The sequence below is a fragment of the Podarcis erhardii genome (genome assembly GCF_964252035.2).
Source record: "Podarcis erhardii genome assembly, chromosome: 5".
Lineage (NCBI taxonomy): Eukaryota > Metazoa > Chordata > Lepidosauria > Squamata > Lacertidae > Podarcis > Podarcis erhardii.
In genome coordinates, this window is record NC_138509.1 from 77,894,583 (window position 1) to 77,919,953 (window position 25,371).

Consider the following 25,371-nt stretch of genomic DNA (forward strand, 5'->3'; position numbering starts at 1 on the left):
AATAGGAACGGGGAAATGAAATCATTTTGTGTGAGGGAGAAATAAAGGAAAGAAGGGAGCCTAGGAACCCAACTTTGGGATTGTGGAACCGAGAATATTATGTATGAATATGAACACCCAACTCCGTGGTGCTACAACACTGGCAACGCATGCCTTGAAGGCAAAGGTAATCCATGTGGTATCCTCCAGATGCGGTTGGACTAACTCTCATCAGGCCCAGCCAGCATGGCCAATGGTAGGGATACTGGCAGTTAGGGTCCAACAATGTCTAGACAGCACTGTGTTGGCTACCACTGCCTTAGAACCATATCAGGCAGATAAAAGGGCCCGGAACTGTAAGGCGAGGCACAAGTCATTGTTGTTAGAATTGCTACTGCTAAGTGAACATGTAGACAGTTTCAGCATGACTTGTTTAAGGTGCAGTTCATGAAAACCGGGTAGCTGCCACTTAATTCAATTTCTACATATCTTTAAAAATTGTTGAAAACGATCATTTGGCACAACCTTTTTGCCCTGCAAAATTAATTAATTAATTAATTTTAACATTACTCTGATTCTGGATGAGGCCATTCCAGGAATATCAGTGGGCCTCAAAAAAATAAAAATAATTACGCTTTTGTTGCTCCACTGAAGTGACCCAAATAGGCTGATCGTAACTTAGCCACTATAAACGATGGGTGGTGTTCCAATTATGTCAGAGTAGACCCGTTGAAATTAATGATCCCTAGTTTGTTGATTTCCATAGATCTGCTGAGTACGGCTTATACTGGATATCACCCATTGGAACTGCATTTGGAGGTCTGGCAGTGACAGCGTACTTCATGTTATCCAGCAATGTTATTCAGGAGGTAGTATGTATACATTTGCTGCCAGCACTCCCATTTGTTTAAGGCCCTGGGAATTTTGGAGAAATGAAAAGAAATCCATCACAATATGTCAACTAAAGTTTGAAATGCTAGGATTTATGGCCTATTCATATATTCCCCAGCAACAAAAAAACGAGGCACCAAGTGACACTCTGAAAGTCAGGGCATCGAAGAGGCATGTCGCCTGCCTCAGCTGTGAGCAGCAATCTGTCCCTGAATACCAGTTGCTTGGAGTCGCAACTGCGGAAAGTACTACTGGGCTCGTATCCTGCCTTCAGGCTTCACACAGACATCTGGCTAACTACTATGAGAATCAAATGCTAGATAGGCTTTTCGGCCTGGTATTCTTACGTTGAGACAGACATTTAGTAACATTGTGACATCGTGACATAAGAAATTTTATATATATATATATGTATGTGTGTGTGTGTGTGTGTGTATATATATATATATATATTTGCTTTCGTAGATTTTCACGGGTACAGGAATGCAGGTTTTGGTGTCCTCGGGTGTCTTCCCGTGTAAAAGTTGGGGTGTCTAGGCGACGTTTCGAGTGAGACCTCGTCGAAACGTCGCCTAGACACCCCAACTTTTACACGGGAAGACACCCGAGGACACCAAAACCTGCATATATATATATATATATATATATATATATATATATATATATATATAAAATTGGTTTTTTAACATATCATTTTTAACAGTAATTAAACATACTTTTACATCAAATTCAATTTTTTTTTACTTCCATCAGTCCTGTCTGAAAATTTTCCAGTCTAATCTCTTAATATGCATTTCTTATCTTCCCTATTACATTTCAAACTCATAACCAATATCTCTATCGTTTTCTACATTGTAACACTTCGTATATTTCTGCTTACAAAACTTCTTGTAGTCCTACTAGCGTAATTTCTTGATTACAATTGCTCTTCAAATAATTCATATACTTCTTCTAATCTTCTGTAAATCTCTGGTCCTGCAGGTTTCAAATCCTTCCTGTCATTTTGTCCAATTCTGCATAGTCCATTAATTTCGTCTGCCATTCTTCTTTCGACATCTTCACATAAGAAATTAAGGATTGTCTCATTTCTTATTGTTCATTTCTGGCAATGCTTGCTGTTGATCGCTGACAGGCATGGAGAACAATGTGGGGTACAGGATCCACACATGAATGTGATAGACAGAATGCACAAATAGTTCTAACACACACAAACAACGACAGGGAGCTGAGCTTCAGCTCGGAGAACAGTTCAGCACAAAAAGTTCATTAAAAAAAATACTGGCATCAAAGACTGCTTGTGAGCTCTCACATGCAAGGCTAGAGAGAGGTTTTCTGCACAAACATACAAACTTTGACGGAACTTGCTCTCTTACTCAGTTTAACCAATGTTCAACATCACCACCCCCAGGAAATACTGGTTCTTTTATCGGAGCTCATCTCTTCTCCCAACACTACGGACATCACATCCTGTCTGAATGGTATTGAAGATAATATTTGATTTCCAGAGACAATCTTGAAAGTAAAGCTCGCAAGACTTGGATCTCAGCTCACTAGTTTCTTGGGTTTAGCAAAGGGTCTTAATCAACTTGCAATTGGCTCCCCTCCTTTTTTTTTTACAGCAAGTTAAACAAGGGCTTAGATTAGAATTTAGAAATTGAACAGGCCATTATTTCCCATAGATAATGTTTGGTACACAAAGTGTTAGGGCCTCATAGATTTCATTATTTGAGAGTTTTTGTTCAGGCAACTATCCAACAGCTAAAGTGCTGGCTACAAAAGCTAGGGAAAGCTCTTTTGGTAGGTCATCGGAGTGTCTGTAACCCTTCAACGAATACTCAGCATTTCTGATCAGCTTTGATTAAAGGAACAACAAAGCTTGTGCCAGGAGAATGCAGAATTTTTTGCCTTAGGCCACGATTCTGGAAAACAGCTATCTCTACACAGCTGAGTATGGTGGGGAATACTTTGAAGAAACATCTCCAGAGAAGGAAAGGACACATAATTCCTTACTTCCAGATTTTGAAATCTACTTGTACTTGTGCATTTCAGCAACTCTCTCAATTATAAATCCCCACACTTTCTCTTGCACATCCTGAAAGTAGGTGTTTCACTCTTTGAATGTGGGGTGGTGCAGAAATACAATTGTTGGCATCCGTCAACAACAGCAGAGTGCCCCTCCGGGGGTGAAATCTAGCTGCTGTCTTAGCAGCACTGAAGTGACCTTCTCAGAGCTGAGGCCTGAGAAGTGTGTATGGAGGTCCTGGGCTGCCCAGATGACAAGACCCCCCCCCCCAGCCTCACAGATGCGGTCCAAAGGAAAGCAGAGCCATATGTTTGCCATCAGCTTGGCTGCAGGAGTTGCTGACAGGAAGAGTACTGGGCGCCATCCAACTGTCTTAGGGACTCCAGTCCAGATTTGTGTAGGGTTTACTTCTTAGCCTTTTTTTCTCCTGAAGATAACCCACAAGACAGTGGAGGATAGATAAGAAATGACTGGGGTAATTCGGTTGTTTCTGGCCAGAGCAGGAAGCAAGCAAGCAAGCAGAATGGGATTACAGTGGTACCTCTGGTTACGTACTTAATTTGTTCTGGAGGTCTGTTCTTAACCTGAAACTGTTCTTAACCTGAAGCACCACTTTAGCTAATGGGGCCTCCCGTTTCTGCCGCCGCGCCGCCAGAGCATGATTTCTGTTCTCATCCTGAAGCAAAGTTCTTAATCCGAGGTACTATTTCTGGGTTAGCGGAGTCTGTAACCTGAAGCATATGTAACCTGAAGCGTATGTAACCCGAGGCACCGCTGTATAAAGGAGCATATCCCTGGTTCAGGTGTTTCAAAGAAGTAGTGTGAGAAGAAGCATAAGCGATTCCTGCTTCAACCCATAAATACATAAATAAATCCATAAATTTCTTAAAGTATAAGCTCAAAGAGAAAGCATTAAGATAATCCACGCCACCATGTTTGATGGGTAGTTCTGCTTTGTTGGTTCATTCAGCATCAAAAGAGTTGCAGAAAAACCTCTCAGGAAGAGGAATATCATCCGTGTAAGCTGTAAAATCAAGGTCCCCTATGGGATTACTTATGGTGTGTGGATTGAGTAGGGCCTTCCATCACTTCTCCCTTCTCCTGCCCAGAAGGAGGAGGAGGCCGAAGCAGTTCCTGCTGCTTGAGGAAGTCCCCTTGCCACCAAGGAGCACACTGGGATTCGCCAGCATTCCAGGCAGGAAACTTGAGCTACTTGTGTGTGTTTCTGGCCAATACTGGTCATATTTCCATCACTGATTTCTATTCCAGACCACAGACAAACATGTAAACTGCTGGAATTTCCACTGGAATTCTCTGACACCCCTTGATTGTAAGTGAGCATTCCACTAACGAGAGGAGGAATTAAGGCATGGGTAGGCTAACTAACCCTTTGGGACATGGGTGGCGCTGTGGGTTGAACCACAGAGCCTAGGGCTTGCCAATCAGAAGGTCGGCAGTTCGAATCCCCGCGACGGGGTGAGCTCCCGTTGCTCATCCCTGCTCCTGCCACCCTAGCGTTCGAAAGCACATCAAAGTGCAAGTAGATAAATGGGTACCGCTCTGGTTCGCCAGAAGCGGCTTAGTCATGGTGGCCACATGACCCAGAAGCTGTATGCCGGCTCCCTTGGCCAATAAAGCGAGATGAGCGCCGCAACCCCAGAGTCGGTCACAACTGGACCTAATGGTCAGGGGCCCCTTTACCTTTACCTAGGCAAACTAATGCCCGAGGGCTTCTAAATCCGGCCCATAGACGGTCCAGGAATTAGCATATTTTTACATGAGTAGAATGTGTGCTTTTATTTTAAAATGCATCTCTGGGTTATTTGTGGGGCATAAGAATTCATTCATTTCCCCCCCCCAAAAAAATATAGTCTGGCCCCCCCACAAGGTCTGAGGGACAGTGGACCGGCCTCCTGCTGAAAAAGTTTGCTGACCCCTGAGTTAAGACCTTGCAAAGAGTCATGCTCTGATGTGAAATTTTCAGATTCCACAACACTTGTTGTAGTTCAGTTGCTGAAAAGCTTGAGTTTTTGCAAAGAGCTGGTGCTTTTGATGTAGCAGTTGGGGTTTTGTAGAATTTGCTGCCTGCCGCTGACTCTGCTTTCATCTAGCAGGATCTGCTCTTGGAGGAAATGTGTTTGAACACCTTACAAGACAGAAGGAAACCTGAAGGTGGGTGATCAAATATACCGAAAGTGGTAAGCAGTTAAACCAGTCCTGAAAGAATGTGGATGATCTAGCGTATCTGCAAAATGATTTGATGAGGTGCAGTTCACCCAAGTATCGTACTGTGTACTATTGATTAATAGATGTTTGTACCAGGGGGCCCACAGCACAAGACCATCACCACCAACACACAAATCCTTGTCCCCCAATGCAGCTGCATATTTTTCTTCTTCTATTACTCTTATCACAGTGGTGGCAGCAACATCATTTACTGCCCTTCTCACGGAATAATAGAATTGTAGAGCTGGAAGGGACCACAAGCGTCATCTAGTCCAACGCCCTACAATGCAGGAATCTCAGCTAAAGCATCCATGACAGATGGCCATCCAATCTCAGCTTAAAAATCTCCAAGGCAGGAGAGTCCACAACCTCCTGAGAGAGATTGTTCCACTGCCGAACAGCCCTTGCTGTCAGAAAGTTCTTCCTGATGTTTAGTCGGAATCTCCTTTCTTGTAATTTGAAGCCATCGGTTCGAGTCCTACCCTCCAGAGCAGGAGAAAACAAGCTTGTTCCCTCTTCCATGTGACAGCCCTTGAGATATTAGAAGATGGCGATAATATCTCCTCTCACTCTCCTCTTTTCCAGGCTAACCATACCCAGCTTCTTCAGCCATTCTTCATTAGCTTGGTTTCCAGACCCTTGATCATCTTGGTTGCCCTCCTCTGCACAAGTTCCAGCTTGTAAACATCCTTCTTACATTGCTGTGCCCAGAATTGGACTAAGTATTCCAGATGCGGTTCTCACTGGGTCTTTGGTGCAGCAGCTGCCTGATGTTTTAATTTACCCAGAATGCAATGCCCTGGCCCATAGATCTATGAAAACTAGACCACTAAAATGGGTGAACTGCACCCATGGGTGAGTAGAGGCACAGCCCTGCTGAACCATCTAAGCTGCTTGGGCCCCCAGCTAGTGCTTAAGTTGGACCACTGATTGTACACAGCCAGAGCTTTGTGTGAAGCAACCCATCACCACCTCTTCCTATTGAGATCAAGCTCTCTGAAAATAATTATTATCCTTTTCCATAAATGCTGGGAATTTGAGCTTCTCTGTATAAATAATTCTCCATATAATTTAGCATTAACTTTATTAAGGCTAAAGTTATTTTTTTCCTGTCCTGTAGGACTGAGCCTTCTCTGCCCATGGTATTGTTTCCATTGACGCATCCTTGATATAGTTTCATGGGGAATTGAACTTGCAAAAAAATAAAATAAAGGTGATTCTGGAGATTTCTCCGGAGGCAGAAAATGAAAGGTTATCTTGGAGAGGTTTTTTTGGTAGATCTAATGCTAGCAATATAGTTTTCAGGAGGCTCTGCTAATAACTGAGCCTAATGTTTGTAACCTTTCAGTAATTACTTAGCATTTTTGGCTCCAGTGCTGAATAAAGGGACAAGATATGTGCCAGGAGGTTGCAGAATTCCTGCCAGCATTTTGACACTAGAGACTCCTGCTTCCATGCCAACTCATGCTGCAGTTTGAGAGTCAGAAATCTGCTATAACATCCATTCTTCCCCTCTCTTTTGAATGGCCAAAAGTTTGCAGCAAAAAATACTGCCATCTTCTTGTTACTCTTCTATGCCTGTTTCACACAGTTTCCAAACAAGATACATTAATTTGGGTCAATCATCTTGTGGTGGAGATCCCTGTAGAACCTTTAAAACAACAACAACAACAACAACAACAACAACAACAACAACAACAACAACAACACTTAATTGTTATGTGCCCAGATCCCTCCTACCATGTGCCCTACCGATGCAGGAAGTTGAATATAGTTAGACTTCTGCATAGACATACATTGGGCTATGTTGGCAGCCATTATACTATTGAACTTACTGCACAATTGTAGTCATGTCTGTTAGAAATGGGGAAGAAATTTGGTTCAGCCTGCATTTTAATAGGAACCCACCTAATTTGCATTTTCCAAAACTGTATGTGAATGAAAGCACAGCTATTCTTCCAGATCTGCAATTCTGTGAATTTTGCAGTTCAGTTTTCTATCCAAAATATGTCTACCCAAGCGTGCGTTTAAATGTGTTTATTAGTGAAAACATACACATCTCATATATATATATATATATATATATATATGGGGGGGGGAGAACAAAATTGCCTGCAAAAATATGCATATTACAGAATGAGAAAAGTACATTAAAATGCTGGTGAATTCTCACGATGACTTTAAACAAAAATTGCATACTGATGCAGAAAAGGGATGAACTGAATTGCAAACTTCAAAAATGAGGGACTGAAAGCTGACAGATACACCCATCCGTCATGTCTACATAGAAGGAAGTCTCATTGATTCAGTTGGACTCAAGTCCCCAATAAGCATGGATCCCACTTCCCCTGTCTTAAGAAGCTCAGAACTTCTTACACTTCCCTCTCCCATGCAGGTACTGACTATGTTGAGGCATCTTCCGCCTCAAGACTGCAACAACATTGTATGCCCTTTGAGTTTCTGTTTCGTTGCACGGGGCTCTAAAAGGTTAACATGGGCGAACATTTATAGTACACTCTGCCATGTAAATCTATATATGCCTGCCCCGTGGAATGCCCTCCCATCAGATGTCAAGGAAATAGTGAGAAAACTTTGAGAAGACACCTGAAGACAGCCCAGTATAGGGAAGTTTTTAATGTTTGGCATTTCATTGTGTTTTTATATTTGTTGGAAGCTGCCCAGAGTGGCTGAGGCAGCCCAGTCAGTTGGATGGGGTACAAATAATAAAGCTGTTGTTATTTGGTGGGAAACAACCTCTTCTGAATGGAGTTCATCAGAATTGTGGGGTAGCAAGAGCACAAAGATAGGATGATAAATGCGAAGTGGGCTCTGAAACTACATATTGCAGTGGATCCTTACCGGGGTGGGTTGGATTGTTGGCATGGCGGTATGGTGGCATGGCGCTGGCCCTCCCAACAGTGGCATGACTGCATCCTACTGGGGTGTAGAATGGCAGTGGCAAGGCCAGGGCATTGCAGGCATACTGACAAGAGTTTGGATTTGATATCCTGCTTTATCACTACCTGAAGGAGTCTCAAAGCGGCTAACATTCTCCTTTCCCTTCCTCCCCCACAACAAACACTCTGTGAGGTGAGTGGGGCTGAGAGACTTCAAAGAAGTGTGACTGACCCAAGGTCACCCAGCAGCTGCATGTGGAGGAGCGGGGAAGCGAAACCGGTTCCCCAGATTACGAGTCTACCGCTCTTAACCACTACACCACACTGCAAAGCCCCTACACTAGCCCCAAAAGCAGCAATAGCAATAACTACTCTTTGTGACGCTGGAACGCAAAGCAGCAGCTAGGCTAAGCTGGCTTCTCCACCAGCCACTCTTGAGCCTACTCTGCAACGTGTCTGCTCCATCCATGTTATTTCCCAGGAAACTATAAGCTCTCAGAAGCTCAAGGAAGGGAATTTCCCCCTTTCCCCTCTAGTTTTGTTTTTCATTTCCAACTGACACTCAACATCTTGCGGCTCCTGAGAATAATCAGTACTCCCAAGCTAGGGGCTTTTTGGCGCGCAGGAGGGGGAGGGGTGAAGGTTAAGGCGGTTGTTTTGTTTGTATTTTTGCAAGAGCACTGGGGTTTCCCGGCCGCGTACTAATACTTCCCCCTTGTTTCTCAATGGCCCCATTTCTCTCGGCACTCACCACCTCAGTTCACTGTTAGGGGGAGCATGTGGCTTGCAAAATCTTGAGACGAAATGTGAGGCTTTGCACCTGCTCTGCAATGGGAGTTAATTCAGTAGTTGGTAGCAGTTTTGGTTTTGCAAGAGTTTATCAGTTGTTGACATATGAAGAGGAAGCCAAACTTAAAGGGAGGGAGAGAGAGATGACACAGTTTCCATGAACGTCTAGTGATCTTCTTGTCAGTTGTCTGGTGTAAGTCTCTCTTGTAGGGCAGATGTCAGTAGCTGGATTAGCGGCTGGGTCATAAGATAAGCTTCCTTAATTGGCTTGTTCTAAAGCACACAGCCATTACGGAGCAACACCACCTACATCTTTTAAACTCTGTGTAAAGTTACACTGCAATTAAGAGAAGTGCCATGGAATACAAAAAGCACTTCCTTTGTTTTTATTTTTAATAAGCGAAATAAAATGTTGGTCCTTAAAAAAAAAAAAGCAATATGCAGTTTCCTTGGTTACAATACAACAGTATCTTTCGATGAATAGCTGCTTTCACATTCGTGGACCTATAAGGTTCAAGGGGACATAATTGCTCTGCCCTTTCGCTACTTCCCCTTTAGTTCCACCTCTGTGGCAAAAAGAATAAGTCGTAATTAGCACAAAGTGCCCTTTGGATCAGCTCTGTGAAAACGTTAAGAATGTATGAAGAGCCTTGCTGGATCAAACCAAAGGTCCACGTAGTCCAGCATTCTCTTTTCACAGTGACAACTCAGATCAATAACTATGGGAATCTCACAAGCAGGAAGTGTGTGCAGCAGAACTCATACAAGAAGATTGCTTACTCAGAGAGACAATGCCCCTGTGGCTCTGGACAAACAGAAACAACAGAGCATGTGCTTCTCCGGTGCCTATACTATAGAGACATTTGTATTAACCTCATCTCCTCACTACTCCATAAGTATCCAGGGTGCACAGGACAATTTTATACCCCACTGCTGCTGTCAGATACCAACCCTGCTACAACATACAGTGTTGCCAGATTCTGCACATCACCGTTCAAAATTTGTGCCACAAACTAGATTTAATGAACACTCACATCAGAGTGCTCTCTAAACTGATAGTTGTAGTTTTTTATATACTAACCTTTTATGCTCTTCCATATCCATTTAATGTTCTTGACCCTTCTTTTAGTTGTTTTTTTAGATTCTTAAAGTCTTTTAGATATACCTTCTGTTTTAATATTTTTTTAGCTTTCCAAAACATTTTACAGATTCCAAATGATTGTTCCCCACCCTATTTATGCTGGTCTGCGACCGTAATAAAGATTTCATTGATTGAGCTCATGTCCCTTGTGATTCCCACTGAAGTGCACCGACTTTCAGAGTGCCTTCCTTGTCCTGGGTAACCAACAATTGCTATCAGAAAGCGGGAAAACCCGGGAGCCTCACATAATGAAGCACTCTGCCCTTTGCATCTCAACCATTTCCAGGCAATAGGCTTAGAGACAAACTGGACACGTCATTAAATCAGGAGGGGCTGTAGGACAACACTGGAACTAACCCCTGCTACTTTCCTGCACCCCAATCTCACCCACCCACCCATCCCCATCGGTAAGTGGCAGTGATGCTGCAAGTGGGGTGCTGGGGTCAAAGAAGGGAAGAAACACATAGGTTGCAGTTCCCAGAGGGTCTTTGGAAATCACCTTAGCAATGAGTGCTGCATACTGAAGAGCAGGGACAGGGGTGGTGCTGTAGTCTAAACCAAAGAGCCTCTTGGGCTTGGCGATCAGAAGGTCGGCGGTTCGAATTCCTGCAGCAAGGTGAGCTCCCGTTGCTCTGTCCCAGCTCCTGCCAACCTAGCAGTTCGAAAGCACGCCAGTGCAAGTAGATAAATAGGTACCGCTATGGTGGGAAGGTAAACGATGTTTCCGTGCGTTCTGGTTTCTGTCACAGTGTTCCGTTGCACCGGAAATGGTTTAGTCATGCTGGCCATATGACCCGGAACGCTGTCTGTGGACAAACCATCCAGGGATCCTTTACCTTTTTTTACCTTTACTGAAGAGGGTGCCATTTTTAAATGCACCTGAAGGGAAAATTTCAAAAACCCAAAGCAAAGCCCATCTTCTCTATTTAGTTGGAAAGATTATATGCTGCTTTCCAAATAAATGGTTTCAAAAGTTTCCATAGTACAAGGTGTCTTGCAAACATATTGGCAGAGCAAGCCTTTAAATGTATAGTGTGAATGTGGCGGAAGAAATAATGAAGAAATAATACCTTGAAACCATTGTCATGACAGCTGACCCACAGTGGGGGCTTATTGGGTTCTGCTGGCTCAACCTGGTTAATTGGCACTTGACTGATGTAGATGTTCATCCTGGTGCTTCAGAGAAGGTAATAATCTATGGTATCTGAAATTAATCAAAATCGCATTAATAATGATTTGATTTCCTGATATGAAATAGATTGCCAACAGTGAATGTCTCAGCAGTGTTCACAGACTCAACATACTGCTAGAATTACTAATTTTTTAAAGAAATAAAAATTACAGCACTTCTATTGGATGACTCCCCATGTTTCTGCTGATAGGATGTTGACCTGAATTAGTGCAAATTGTTTATTATATATATATACCTTTACAACTGAATGAACCCAAGGGCTAATAATAATGATTAAAAAAATAAAATACTTCATCAAATGTCTCCATTACATAGTGTTCGCTATAATTGTTTCCTGCAATAATGATAGCTAATGATTTCAACCATTTGTTTGTAAGTTGGTGACAATCAGCCTTAATCACTTGACTTGATAAAAAACGTTCAGGTAATTAGTAATTCAAGTTTACAAAGGATTTAGAATGGGAAAAAATTGTGCAATTAATGTTCTACATTTGAAAAGCGTGTCGTTGCATTTTAAGGCTTGAACTACTTATGATCTTGGCAAACGTTATTTTCCAAACTCCCTTTTGCTGAGGTTACATGAAAGGGCGAGAGGAAAGTGGAGCGCTTTAACAAATAATAATAGTATTTATTTCCAACCCTGGGTGTTTCCAGGTGATCTCAGTGATAGCAGGGTGGATTCAGGGCAATTGAAAGAAAATGATTATTATTTCCAAGGAGTTCAACGTAACGTAGGTGCTTCTTCCACTCCCCAATTTATCCTCACAACAAGCCTGTGAGGTAGGTTGGGCTAAGTGACTGGCTGGCGCAAGTGTTACTCATGGCTGAGTAGAGAATTGAACCCGAGCCTCCCCGGGCAATAGAGTGAGACATTATTGGGACTGAATCTGGAAATAGGCAGAGATCTGACATGCAGAATTCAAAGCTATGGTTTCAATTGCCCTTCGATTGCAAGGCTCAAGGATCTGGTGTTGACATACAAAGCCCTGAACCATCCAGAATATCTTAAGAACCACCTGAGTCCTTATAGCTTGGCTTGACCACTGAGCTCACCCAGACAAGCACTGCTAGATGTCCCTTGTGTCTACAGATGCTCTACTGTAAGTCCAGCATTTAGTGTTGCCGGCCCCATGCTGTGGGACACCTTTGCAGCAAATTGGCCCTAAATAGAGTGAGCTTGCCGAGACAGAGAGATTCCTTCACAAAGACTGCCCTATTATCAGGTGTACCTTTTTACGGGACTGGGGCCCAATCAAATATACAAGTCAAACCTTGCCCACAGTGCAGAGACTCTATTTTCAGGCAAAATTCCTGGTGTGGTGCAAGAAATAGCTATAATTTTGTAATGCTATTTATATGCTTGCATGCTCTTGCAGTCTAAGAAAGCACACCCGTTGTTCACCAAAGAATTCACGTTGCACTAACAGCACACAAAAAAATGTTTAAGTACTTCCTCCTCAATAAAATTAGCATAAAAATATATTGGGTTGATTAAGGCAGCTTCTGGGAGCAGTCAAAACATTCCCGTTAGGCAGTCGAGTCCTTTGCAAGGTTCACAGGGGTTTGTTTTGCTTGGATTCTAACTTAATTCTAAAGGCCTACAAATAATGGCAAGTTGAATCAAACTCTGGGCTGAAGTTATAGATGAAAATCCCTCCCCAAAGTTGAAGTAGATCATTATTTTTTTTAAGTACTGAGTTGCTATTTATTATTCTGTCTGTAAGAGATCTTCATACAGTTACTGCGGGAGCTACTATCATGTGGGAGATTTCTTGATATCATTCAGATGTTTTTATTTATCTTTGTTGGCCTTCCAGAATAGATAGTAACAGCATAGAACTGAATGCATGAAAAATATTGGGTGCTATAGACACCCAGATGGGGGGGGTATGAATAATAAAATAATAATAATAATAATTATTATTATTATTATTATTATTATTATTACAGAAAATAAGATATACTACAAGAGGCAAGATCTCTTCAAGAATTCTACTTGCATGTAAAACAAATGGGAAAGAACGGGCCCAGTTGGTTAGAGCATAGGGCTGGTAATGCCAAGGTCATGGTTTTGACCCCTTTGCAGGCCATCTGCATATTCCTACATTCCAGTGGGTTGGACTAGATGACCCTCACTCTACACTTCTATGATTCCATCATAAGCACCCCCCATTGGCGCCCCCATCACCTTCTACAAGTTGGAGGGCAATCTTCTGGAGTTTGGAGGGCAATCTTCTGAGTACATGGAAGCTCTATGTCTTATTTGGATGATCAGTGTTCTGAATCATGTATGGACCTTTCGCAAGAGCCTGATACTCTCCACTTCAGAGGTTCACCTTCCAACTCATGGAAAGTGGCAAAAGATGTGTGTTTGTGTACACCTAGTTCACTCACGCCTGAAGAGCCACCTGCCCTATCCAATTTCTTGTCTTTTGTTTGGCTGCCTAACAGTTTCTTGATGGTGGGTTGAATATATATTCATTATATTTGTAAAGAGCGCTGCACTTTTACAAAACTCCCCAGTAGGAGCACAACAATTATGAAATATTATCAAATACAAATAAAACAATCGCAAAGGTACCTATCTCTCTATTGATTGATATAAAGGTAAAGGGAGCCCTGACCATTAGGTCCAGTCGTGACCGACTCTGGGATCGCGGCGCTCATCTCACTTTATTGGCTGAGGGAGCCGGCATACAGCTTCCGGGTCATGTGGCCAGCATGACTAAGCTACTTCTGGCGAACCAGAGCAGCACACGGAAACGCTGTTTCCCTTCTCGCCGGAGCGGTACCTATTTATCTACTTGCACTTTGACGTGCTTTCGAACTGCTAGGCTGGCAGGGGCAGGGACCAAGCAACGGGAGCTCACCCTGTCGTGGGGATTCGAACTGCCGACCTTCTGATCGGCAAGTCCTAGGCTCTGTGGTTTAACCCACAGCGCCACCCGCGTCCCTATTGATTGATATACAGTATAATTAATACAAGAAGAACTATTAAGAACAACAAAATCAAAAGTCCTCAACTAATAATTTAAGGGTCCATTCACATTCTGCATCTTCCCCCCCCCTTCCTGGTGACCCAAGAATGTGACGAGATGCTTAACAGAGAGACACAGCTGGTTATATGTCCTCAGTGAGCAAAACCGGGCTTCTTGCCCTGGGATATGTGTAACAACCCTATGCTGTTAAGTACTCAAAGTGAAACACCTGTCAAAGTACAAAACTGCAGTTGGTACCCAATGCTGCTGGATGCGGGACAGCAATGAGATAGAGGCAGCATTCCTGTAGGCTCTTTGAGAAAAAGATGCTGGATAGGATGGACCTTGGGCCAGATTCAGCAAGGCTCTCCTTATGGTCAGCAACAGCAGTATAGGAGTTGGGGGGAGATATATTGGGTTTTCAGATATTGTTTCTTACAACACACCAAGAACTGCACTCAATTACTGTCAACATTCAACCACTGTTGAAACAAGATCAGATGCAGTCCGGATTACTGGATGCTGCCCCTCGTCTAAAGAAAGGGAGCTAACTTAAAGGAGTTTTAAAGATGTACCTCAAAACAAGAGAGCTTTTGGAATATTATGGTCATACTTTATTTCACAATTCACAGTATGCCAGCTGTAAAGAGAGAGAGAGAGAGGCAGTTTCTGAGCTAGGGATCACCAGGAAAGGAATTGAAAATAAAATAGCCCATAACATTGTTGCTGTTATACAAATTTATGGTGTGGCTGCATCTGAAATACCGTGTACAGGGTTGATCGTCTCTTCTCAAAAATCATTCTCAGAATGCTGAACTAGATCCAGCAATGGTCCAGCAGGCTTTTCTTATATTCTAATGTTTTGATTCACCTGCACTGAAGATTCCCATTTTGCCCATTGTATACTAATAAGGATGTTGCGATTATTATGGGATAGGCCATGCATAAAATGTAAAGGTAAAGGTAAAGGTACCCCTGCCCGTACGGGCCAGTCTTGCCAGACTCTAGGGTTGTGCGCTCATCTCACTCTATAGGCTGGGAGCCAGCACTGTCCGCAGAAACTTCCGGGTCACTTCCAGGCCATGCATAGTCTGCTTTAAATTTCGTTTTGCTGCTCTGGCTGATGATGCTTTATCAGCAAGTTTTTACACCTGCAGAAAGGTAGTGGAGACTTTATATAAAAAGTATTACAGCCCTGGCCATAAGGCAACAATTTTCCAAATTACTCCCTGTAGTTCCAACTCCAAATTAAGTTTGTGGGCTTGAAGAGGAAGAAAAAAACAACAACACAAAACATCCTCTTTGAATTGAACTTTGAAAACAGATTTGTGCCCTGTTTAAAAACTCTGCAGTCTCAGGGAGGTAAACACTATTCCAGTATACCTGAAGGAGTGTCTCCACCCCCATCATTCTGCCTGGACGCTGAGGTCCAGCGGCGAGGGCCTTCTGGCGGTTCCCTCATTGCAAGAAGCAAAGCTACAGGGAACCAGGCAGAGGGCCTTCTCGGTGGTGGCGCCCTGTGGAACACCCTTCCAGCAGATGTCAAAGCGATAAACAACTACTTGACATTCAGAAGACATCTTAAGGCAGCCCTGTTCAGGGAAGTTTTTAACGTGTGATATTTTACTGTAGTTTTTGGTCTCTAGTGGCTGGGGAGGCCCAGCCAGATGGGCGGGGTATAAATAATAAATTATTATTATTATTATTATTATTATTATTATTATTATTATTATTATTATTACATTTTGAGACAAGCTGCTCACTGCTTACAAGCTGCTTGGAGCATAATTTTAACATAGGAACAGATGCAAAGCTAAGGCTGAACTATCCTGCTCTCTCTCCTCCTCTTTATTAAAACAGTGACTTGCAGTATTTTAACAAGAGACTTGGGAAATCAATTTTGGCAAAGTCAAAATTTGAGACACTGCTACGACGACGAAGGAAAGCCTCGAAATCAATGTATATTTTAGGGTTTCATCACGTGAAATATTTCACCACAGGCATCAACTTCCATTGCTTCAGTTTGTACATGGAAGCAAGCAGATACTTTAATTATTTTAAAACCTCAGAAACAACTGCAGGTTCTTTTTATTTTCATGCATACTAAAAATTCAGATAACTTGGGTTTTTCCTTCCCTGCATTTCTGTAGTTTAGTTTTACAGTCTAATGTAATTTTAAAAAGGGGAAATGAAGAGGGGGGGGGGGAAAGAGATTTTCACAATGATAAATTACTATATTCAGGAGAAAGGGTTGTATGGATATTGTCTCGCTTTTTCATTCCAAAATTGGATAAATAAAGTCCATTTCTCAATAAATTTGCCCTGCTAGTTATTGCTTGAAGTTTTCCTTTGGTATGTTTATTTCATTATTACGGCTGTCTCCCAGATTCTTCCAAAGCAGTCTGCATTGTTGAACAGTGCAAAGTTTAGCACTGGTCAATAAACCTGCTACTAGTTGGAGATGTGTGCTTCTCACTTCTGATGGTATAATACAGAGTAGGTAGTGTATTTCTAGATACTATATATCCTGTTAAAATAAGCAGCTGCTTCAAATACAGAAAGTACCTCTCTTTGAATGCAATCCCAATCATGAAGGCAGAGCCTGGATTGTGCCTTTACTATAATTACAGAAGCATTTGAATGTTAAATAAAGTTCAGTAGTTTTGAGCAGCTCCTGCAAGAGTACTGAACCCAGTTTGCCTGGTAAGTAAGCAGATAGGATATTCACCAGAAATAACAAGCACCAAACATTGTTAATGGGGTGAGAATATATTTTGTGGCATTTTCTATTTGTATCCAAATGTAACATTGGTAGCTGGATCAGAAAAGGCCCAGTGCTTTGCAATATCATAGTAACATGGGGTTTGTTTGCTTTTTAACATTTTAAAAGAAGTCGTAATCAAAGTTAAATTTCAAAACAAAATATTGTGGTTTTCAGATTCAGAATTTGAAATGTTGACAAACTTTCAATGTATGTGGTATAAAACTTTGTTTTGGGTCTTATAATTCTGATATATAGTTAATATTCAATAGGTTATACTCAAAGTAGACCCGCTGAAATGAACAGACCGAAGTTAGTTGTGTTTTTTTAGTTTCAGCGGGTTTCCCTGAGTATGACTGATGCTGGATACACCTACAGTCATCTAAAGCTTAGACTGCATGCTTTGTTTTGTTTTGACAGTTCTGTGAGTAGCTTGCACAAGTCACTTGTAACAGGTAAACGGTAAACGTAAAGACCCCCTGGACTGTTAAGTCCAGTCAAAGACAACTACAGAGCTGTTGTGCTCATCTCACTTTCAGGCCAAGGGAGCCACTGTTTTTTCCACAGACAGCTTTCCGGGTCATGTGACCAGCATGACTAAACCGCTTCTGGCACAACGGAACACTTTGACAGAAACCAGAGCGCACAGAAACACCATTTACCTTCCCGCCACAACGGTACCTATTTATCTACTTGCACTGGTGTGCTTTTGAACTGCAAGGTTGGCAGGAGCTGGGACAGAGCAATGGGAGCGCACCCGTCACATGGATTCGAACCGCCGACCTTCCGATCAGCAAGCCCAAGAGGCTCAGTGGTTTAGACCACAGCGACACCCGCTCCCCTCCCCTTGTAAAACAGATGCCCCAATCCATTTGGGGGCAACTGCATCTAGAAGATGTGTGCCTCCTTAGCTGAAAGAGCAATCCCATGAGTAAATGGGTACTATGTATAGGGTTCCTCACTCCAGTCCAACAACTGGATTGCATAATAGTGAAAGAGCCTTGCCAGAACAGACAAAGCTTCAGTCTAAGGCATGCATGAGGAACCTGTGTCCTTCCAGGTAGTGCTAGATTACAACTCCAGTCATCCTTCATGCTGGCTGGGGGCTAGGGGTGCCAGAGGCCAGGATAGGTCCCACACTTGATTCACAAAACATGCATGGGGACCTTTCAAAATGTTGAAGTCCTCCCTGTTTGATGCCCAACAACTGGCTGGTGGGATCTTAACACTTAAAAACGTGCTGCGCCCTTTGGATTGGGAGTGGTGCTATTTCAGAACTAAACAAAAGCTCGTCAGTGCTATGCTTTGGTGTTGATGCCTATGTTGCCATGTTGACTGAGAGCGAGACAGAACTTCACTGTGCCTGTGACGTTGAGGGGAGGGTGCGAGGAAGTCTCGCTTCTGTGGTTTAGAATGGCAAGCTTTTGACGGCTGCAGAAGCTCCTGAAATATTATATTCATCTGCGTAGACAGTTATTTTCTTTGTGGCTTGACTCCTTATGACTCATTCGTAGGTCGGTGTCATGGCAGCTTTCCCTTTCCAGCTTTCTGTACAATGTCTGATGCTGGTGGGGTGGGTCATTCTGCAGTTTTGAGTACAAGGTCACCTTCAGGATATAGTGGGGGCTTTTGCCTCCCCTCTAGTTCTTTATAATACGTTCTCTGAAGAATTCCTCTATGCCCCAAGATGACCTCAAGGCAGCTATTGGCATATTTAGTAAAGATCTAGGGGGACTAAATCGGGCGAGACAAAGTGCTTCTGTGCGAGGATGAGAACAGCGTTTAAAGGGAAAACAAACACTCACCTGCGTTCTCTCTTTCTCTCGAGGTGGAGGTCACTATAAGAGATCTTTCCAGCCAATGTAAGAGGCTGCTTGACTAGGTGGAAAGAAAAGTCCATGTTGAATTATGCAGAGTGATTTTTGAAGTTCAGAACAAAAGAAGAGAATAGTTATGCAGTGAGAAAGACATGCATGGTCTGAAGCTTTAAAGGAATGGAAAATAAAATAAAAGCAGAACGTGCTTTGTCACTGATAAAATCTGTGAGATGGGGTATGTTTTAAGATAGTGGGGTAGTGATCCAAGGTCATGGGGGGAGAGGGCTAGCAGGGCCAAACACCCTTTATTATTTCTTCACAGAGTCCCTGCAGAATCTGTGTCTCGAGAGTCTCAGAGCTGCCCAATCAGCATGAAAGGGGAGCTTTTTGACCAGTCTGCTCTCCAAAGCTTACATTTAAGAACACTGAAAACACAAGCTGCTTCAGTTTCAAGAGAACAGTGTGCAAGGTTTGTTATGCACAATGGGACTTCACAGAAAACACAACAAAAGAAGATACTGAGTTCTGCAAATCACTTCCTTGTGTATGTGCACAGAAAATAGGAGATTTAACTGAAAGGCAGGCAACTCGTGGAGCTCTGCAGTGCTTGTTGCAATGCGTCCCTAATTATTAATATTGTATAACTATAAGATTTTTGCATCAGCTCAGAAGGGCTGTGACCTAATGAAGGGATCCTGCACTTCTGAATTTGCCATCCCACTACTGGCCTTACAGTATTCTAGCAAGGACTGCCTTCTCCCACATCAGTAAAGGGAAAACTGGAGTCCTCAAGATGCTGCTGTACCATAGCTGCCATAATCAATGGTCATTGGCTGTGTGGCTGATGGGAGTTGTAGTCCAAAATATTTGGCAGGTAACAAGATGGGCTGTACACTCAAGGTCACTGCTGAGGTGGGAGCTAGGTATGTCCTGTTAGATGGCCATCTCTCATGGATGCTTTAGCTGTGATTTGTGCATTGCATGGGGTTGGACTAGATAACCCTTGGACCCCTTTCAACTCTTACATTTCTATGACTTTATGACTCCATAATATTATCTCCAGAAGTGTACGCATCCACGCACATGTGCAGTATAGATGAAACCCACCTTCAGTCATAATCAGAGAAGGCCTGCTGAAATAAACAAAGTCAATTTATTTCAATGGGTCTTCTCTGATTATGGCTTTGTTGGGTGTCTGTATCGGTTGTGCAAAGAAGAAAAGGATGAGCTGGTTTAGCATCCTGGACCCTCTGGGATTATTCTAAAATCATTGTGGTAGGCAGTAACTCACTACGCTTATATAATAATAATAATAATAATAATAATAATAATAATAATAATTATTTATTATTTATACCCCACCCATCTGGCTGGGTCTCCCCAGCCACCCCGGGCGGCTTCCAACAAAGTATTAAAATACAGTGGTCTGTTAAACATTAAAAGCTTCCCTAAACAGGTCTGCCTTCAGATGTCTTCTAAAAGCCTGGTAGTTGTTCTTTTCTTTGATATCTAGTGGGAGGGTGTTCCACAGTGTGGGTGCCACTACTGAGAAGGCCCTCTGCCTGGTTCCCTGTAACTTGGCCTCTCGCAGTAAGCAAACTGCCTGAAGGCCCTTGGCGCTGGACCTCAGTGTCCGGGCAGAACGATGGGGATGGAGATGCTCCTTCAGGTATATGGAAAGATAAGAAGATCTGTTTACAGATAGGTAGCCGTGTTGGTCTGCCATAGTCAAAACAAAAAATTCCTGAAGAAGTGTGCATGCACACGAAAGCTCATACCTAGAACTAACTTAGTTGGTCTTTAAGGTGCTACTGGAAGGAATTTTAAGAAGATCTGTGCCATTCTGCTCAGAGCACCAGGTTGATTGTGAGCACATTATAAATCCCAACACACATAGCTGGTATTATTGACAAGTGCATTTCTTTTCACAGTGGCCGCATAGATTTTACAAGTAGGCTTCAGCAGAAAAGGCACTCTGTTTAAACACGGACTAGTCAGATTTGAGCAGTCAGGATGGCCTTTTCTAAATTCAGGGCACTGGGATTTAATTTGTCATTGTTGAGGTCCTAGAAGCTTACTTTACGCTGTCCGTGCTCAGTTTCCTCTCTGTAGTCAGCTTGCAGCTGCACAGAAACCAATTCCAGTTAATGATTGCAGAATCATGGCTTCCATAACCAGACTTGGGTCAGTTCTATGTACACATTATGCAGAATGGCTTGGGGAAACTCTGGACTGTACCACTTGAGGCTGTAGATAGGCGGTCTTACTTTCTGCATGCTCCCTTCCACTGCACTGAATCTTTATCTTAGGCCAACACTTACGTAAGCTTTTTCTATGATGTGCTAGCTTGCTACATGGAAGAAGCTTATTTTTTTGCCCTGGACTCACTTCCAGAAATGGTGCGGCCCTTGCAATTTGAAGTGGTGTCTTCCATCCTACCACCCCCGCCTCCCATTGTATGATGCCTGGAATGTTAATTTCATAGAATCATAAAATTGTAGAGTTGGAAGGGACCATGAGGGTCATCTAGCCCAACCCCCTGCAATGCAGGAATCTTTTTGTCCAAAGTGGGACACTAACCCACGTTCATGTACTCAGTGCTATAGCACATGCTCTGCATGTAAAAGGTTCCAGCTTTAATGCCAAGCATCTTCGAGATAGGATTAGAGAGACCCTTTTCTGAAACACTGGAGATCTGCTGGGTAGACTGAGCTATATGAACCCATAGCCTGGCTCTATGTAAGGCAGATTCCTATAGTCTGCTTTAACATGAAGTGAAGGTTAGCACAACTATTTGGGAAGGTCTGCAGCTCAGCAGCAGGGGACTTGCTTGCCATACAGAAGGTCTCAGGTTCAATACTGGCATCTCCAGGTATGGCTGGGAAAGACCCCTGCCTGGTACCACTGAAAGCCACTGCCAGTTCGTGTAGACACTACTGAGGTAGATGGCTGGCTGGTCTAAGGCAGCTTCCTATGTTCCTCAGATATCATTACCATCACCCAGTACATTTCCAAGCACAATTCAAAGTGTTGGTGCTGACCTTTAAAGCCCTAAACAGCCTCGGTCCTGTATACCTGAAGGAGCATCTCCACCCCTATCATCCAGGACACTGAGGTCCATCGCCGAGGGCCTTCTGGCAGTTCCCTCACTGAGAGAAGAGAGGTTACAGGGAAACAGGCAGAGGGCCTTCTTGGTAGTGGCGCCTGCCTTGTGGAACGCCCTCCCAGCCGATATCAAGGCAATAAACAACTATTTTACTTTTAAAAGACAACTGAAGGTGGCCCTGTTTAGGAAAGTTTTTAATGTCTGATGCTGTATTGTTTTTAATATTCAGTTGGAAGCCGCCCAGAGTGCCCAGGGAAACCCAGCCAGATGGGCGGGGTATAAATAATAAATTATTATTATTATTATCATCATCAATTTATTAATCACCTCCTACACAATCAACTCAAGGCAATATACAGCAAAAACACCAAAAAGACCAAAACGCTTTTTTTTTTTAAAAAAAAAATCACTTTGAAGAAAGCAAGAACAATACAAAACAAACATTCATGGCAGGGAGAAAAACCTTCAGTTATTTCTAGAAAGTACACAGAGGGTGTTTGATACTGCTCAACGCAAATGCTCTGAAACAGAATGGGCCTTTTCTGTGTTGGCTCCCCATTTGTGAATGTGCTTTCTCCGCAGGTAGGCTTGCTAGGCAAAAACATTCCCCTTCAAGCACATCTTGGGTTGATTAAATGATCTATGGCCTTGTAAATGTGTTGGGGGAGTTGTTAGCCATGTTACGTATTTTGTGTTTTCATTTTGTATTTTAAACCGCCCTGAGATCTTTGGGTGAAGGACGGTATATGAATTCAATACAGAACAGGAACAGCTAGAATGAAAGATCTGCTCTGAGTTACTGTGCAGCAGGCTTCTGAGATCTTTGGAACTTTGAGAAGAAGCTGTCTTGCAGACCACAGCGACCTACTGGGTATATAAAGGATAAGGTGGACTCTCAAATAACCCTGTGCTAAACTGTATAGTACCCAAACTGTGTTAGTACCAACATATTGAACTTGGCTGGGTAGTAGATTGGCGGATCACTTCTGCATCTGAACCTGCAGCTCCAGGTGAGTGTTCTGTCACCAAGAAGCATCAGTAGAAATTAATTGTAGGAGTTTTCGTTGCTATGGAAGTTAACTAGGTAAGCCAGAGAAAATTTTATGCCGCTAAAGAGGCAGCTTTTCCCTATCAAATGGGCATGCTCCCAAAACAAAGAAGACCCATTTAAATTAATGCACATGTTAATCGTGGCCATGCATTTCAATTGGTCTACTCTGGGTATAATATTAGATCCAATGCTCTATCGGGAAACAGGAAGGGGGCGAGCTTAATATCGCATAGATTTGATTTTTTTTTCTTTTTGCATGTTTCTACTACGTGGAATCTGCTGCTCCTCATATAGTTCTCTTTCAGTTCTCCTGTGTGTGCCCTAAAGGTTCCTATGGGATTGGTGCAGAATCAGTAAGTATAAATAGTACTGTGCGGCTTGAGCAGAATGTGCTAAATCAGGGCATCCGATGCCATTTTCACAAATGATGCACCAACTGACTGAAGATCGGTATTTGAATTTTCTGCATCTGCAATGCAAATGAAAATGCAAACCTTACACCGGCTAGGATGCACATCCAATTTCTGAAACCCCCAACCCCTGCTTGCTTTGTCCCCCTGGGACCTTCACAAGCCCACCCACGCTACACAAATAACATGCAAGTGTCTCAGCTAGAGCCACTGCCTCACTCCCAGGGGGCCTGAAGGCTGTGACTGTATACTGTTAACTCTGCATCCAGCGCCCTATCACTTCTAGTTTGGAAAGTGGTCTACACTCGTTAGCCACAAGCCATAGCTCTCCCATCATTTCTTATGTAATACTGCATGTTGGTGCCTTTCCCCCCAAAAACCAGCTTTGATCCAAACTGAGAAAAAGAATGACCTTGCTGCTTTTTAAGCTGATCATGTGTACCTAGCTTGTCGGTATTGGAACAGATTCAAGTGCATACGTTAGGCTTGCACGTTCGAAGTGGATTAAAGGGCTCAGTCACCCTAATGCGATAAAGCCACTCAAAACAAAAGAAAAACTTTTTGCTGTTTGGAAAGTGTCAGTGAAATATAGAATTGTAGAGTTGGGACCCTGTGGATCATCTAGTCCAACCCCCTACAATGCAGGAATATGCAGCGGTCCCATACAGGATTGAACTTGCAACCGTGGCATTATCAGCACTGTGCTCGAACTGAGCTATCCAGGCTGGTCATAGAATCAGAGTTGGAAGGGACCCCCAGGGTCATCTAGTCCAACCCCCTGCAATGCAGGAATCTCAGCTCAAGCATCCATGACAGATGGCCATCCAACCCCTACTAAAAAACCCCCAAGGAAGGAGTGTCTACTCCTCTTGTGGGAGTCTGTTCCATTGACGAACAGCTCTGTCAGAAAGTTTTTCCTGATGTTAAATTGGAACCTCTGTTCTTGTAACTTAAATCCATTGATTTGGGTCCATTGTTTTGTCATTGGTTTCAAGTCCTACCCTCCAGAGCGAGATGCAAGATGCATTGGGAAGTAGGAGATGAATGGGAAGATGTGTAAACACCCCACAAGCAAATCAGGATGAATGCAAATGCATGCTCATTGTCGAATAACCACTTTGTAAACAAATTAGGATAAATGCTAATAGTCTAGCCACTGTGTAGGCCTTGTGGAAGCAAATTAGGATAAATGCTGAATAAACAAGTCGGCTGGAAAAGCCCTCAAAGTAATATTTTTTACAAAGCAAATGAACATACCCAGGATTACCAGCACACATGAAACGAATCTCCCATTAAAACAGCAGCAATAACCACCCTGTACCTAGAAAACTAGCACAGAAAGGATTTGCTGCTAACTTTCCAGGTGCAGGGACGCGTGCATATGCAGAACTGAGTCATGCAGCCACACCCTGCCAGCGGCAGCCAGGAATGGTAGAGTCATCTGCCATTTGGCTCAAGGAGCATCTTGGCTCAGACGCAGCATTTGTGCCACAAATAAAGACACACCAATGACCGAGAAGGTCTGGAACTAAAGGCCAGGAAGCAGCGGGCGTCTGGCGACTTAAGCGCGCCGAGAATTTTAAGTAACCTCGCAGCGAAGTGCTGCAAAGTCTGCGGGCTCTTCACCTTAACCTTGCGGGCTCTCCGTTCCCGGCGCGCGCCACGCCAATCCCGCGCCGGCCCAGGCGCGACCCTCCCCGGAGCGAGCCCTCCGCGTGTGCCGCACTGGCGGCGCAACTCCGAGGCTGTTTTTCTCGCTGCTCTCCCTTTCACCCATGAAATCCGGAAGATACCAAGGCGAGGCTTTTTCCTAGGGGGTCCCGAGGGCGCCTTTCCCGCCGCTTTGCCCGCTTTTGCACCCCCCCCCCCACTGTACCGGCCGGATTTGCTAGTTCCTAGCAGCTTGCAAAAAGGAGAAAAAAGTTTGGCTTCCCTTTTGCCCTCCTACTTAAAAAAAAAAAAGGCAACCCCGCGCGGAAGGGTGGATTTTTTTTCTTCCTACAAATTAAAACACGCACACATTTTTTATTTTTTTTAAATGCAAGCCCTCCTTCCTCCGTGTGCATTCTTGCAGGCTCCACAAAGTACGCCCAGCCGCTTCCTGGTGGGG

The 25,371-nt window shown here is 43.4% G+C and overlaps 1 long non-coding RNA gene across 2 annotated transcripts; it reads right to left on the bottom strand.

The window, feature by feature from the left end:
* Window positions 1-563: 563 nt before the first annotated feature.
* Window positions 564-25,266, bottom strand: LOC309342407. 2 transcript variants are annotated; one of them, XR_014156782.1, is made up of 4 exons: window positions 25,055-25,266; window positions 18,683-18,755; window positions 11,017-11,150; window positions 564-894 (listed from the first exon to the last, which is right to left on the bottom strand). It is a non-coding gene; the product is annotated as an uncharacterized lncRNA (long non-coding RNA). The 2 variants fall into 2 exon arrangements; XR_014156783.1 differs by having other exon boundaries at window positions 24,888-25,266.
* Between the last annotated feature and the right edge of the window lie 105 nt (window positions 25,267-25,371).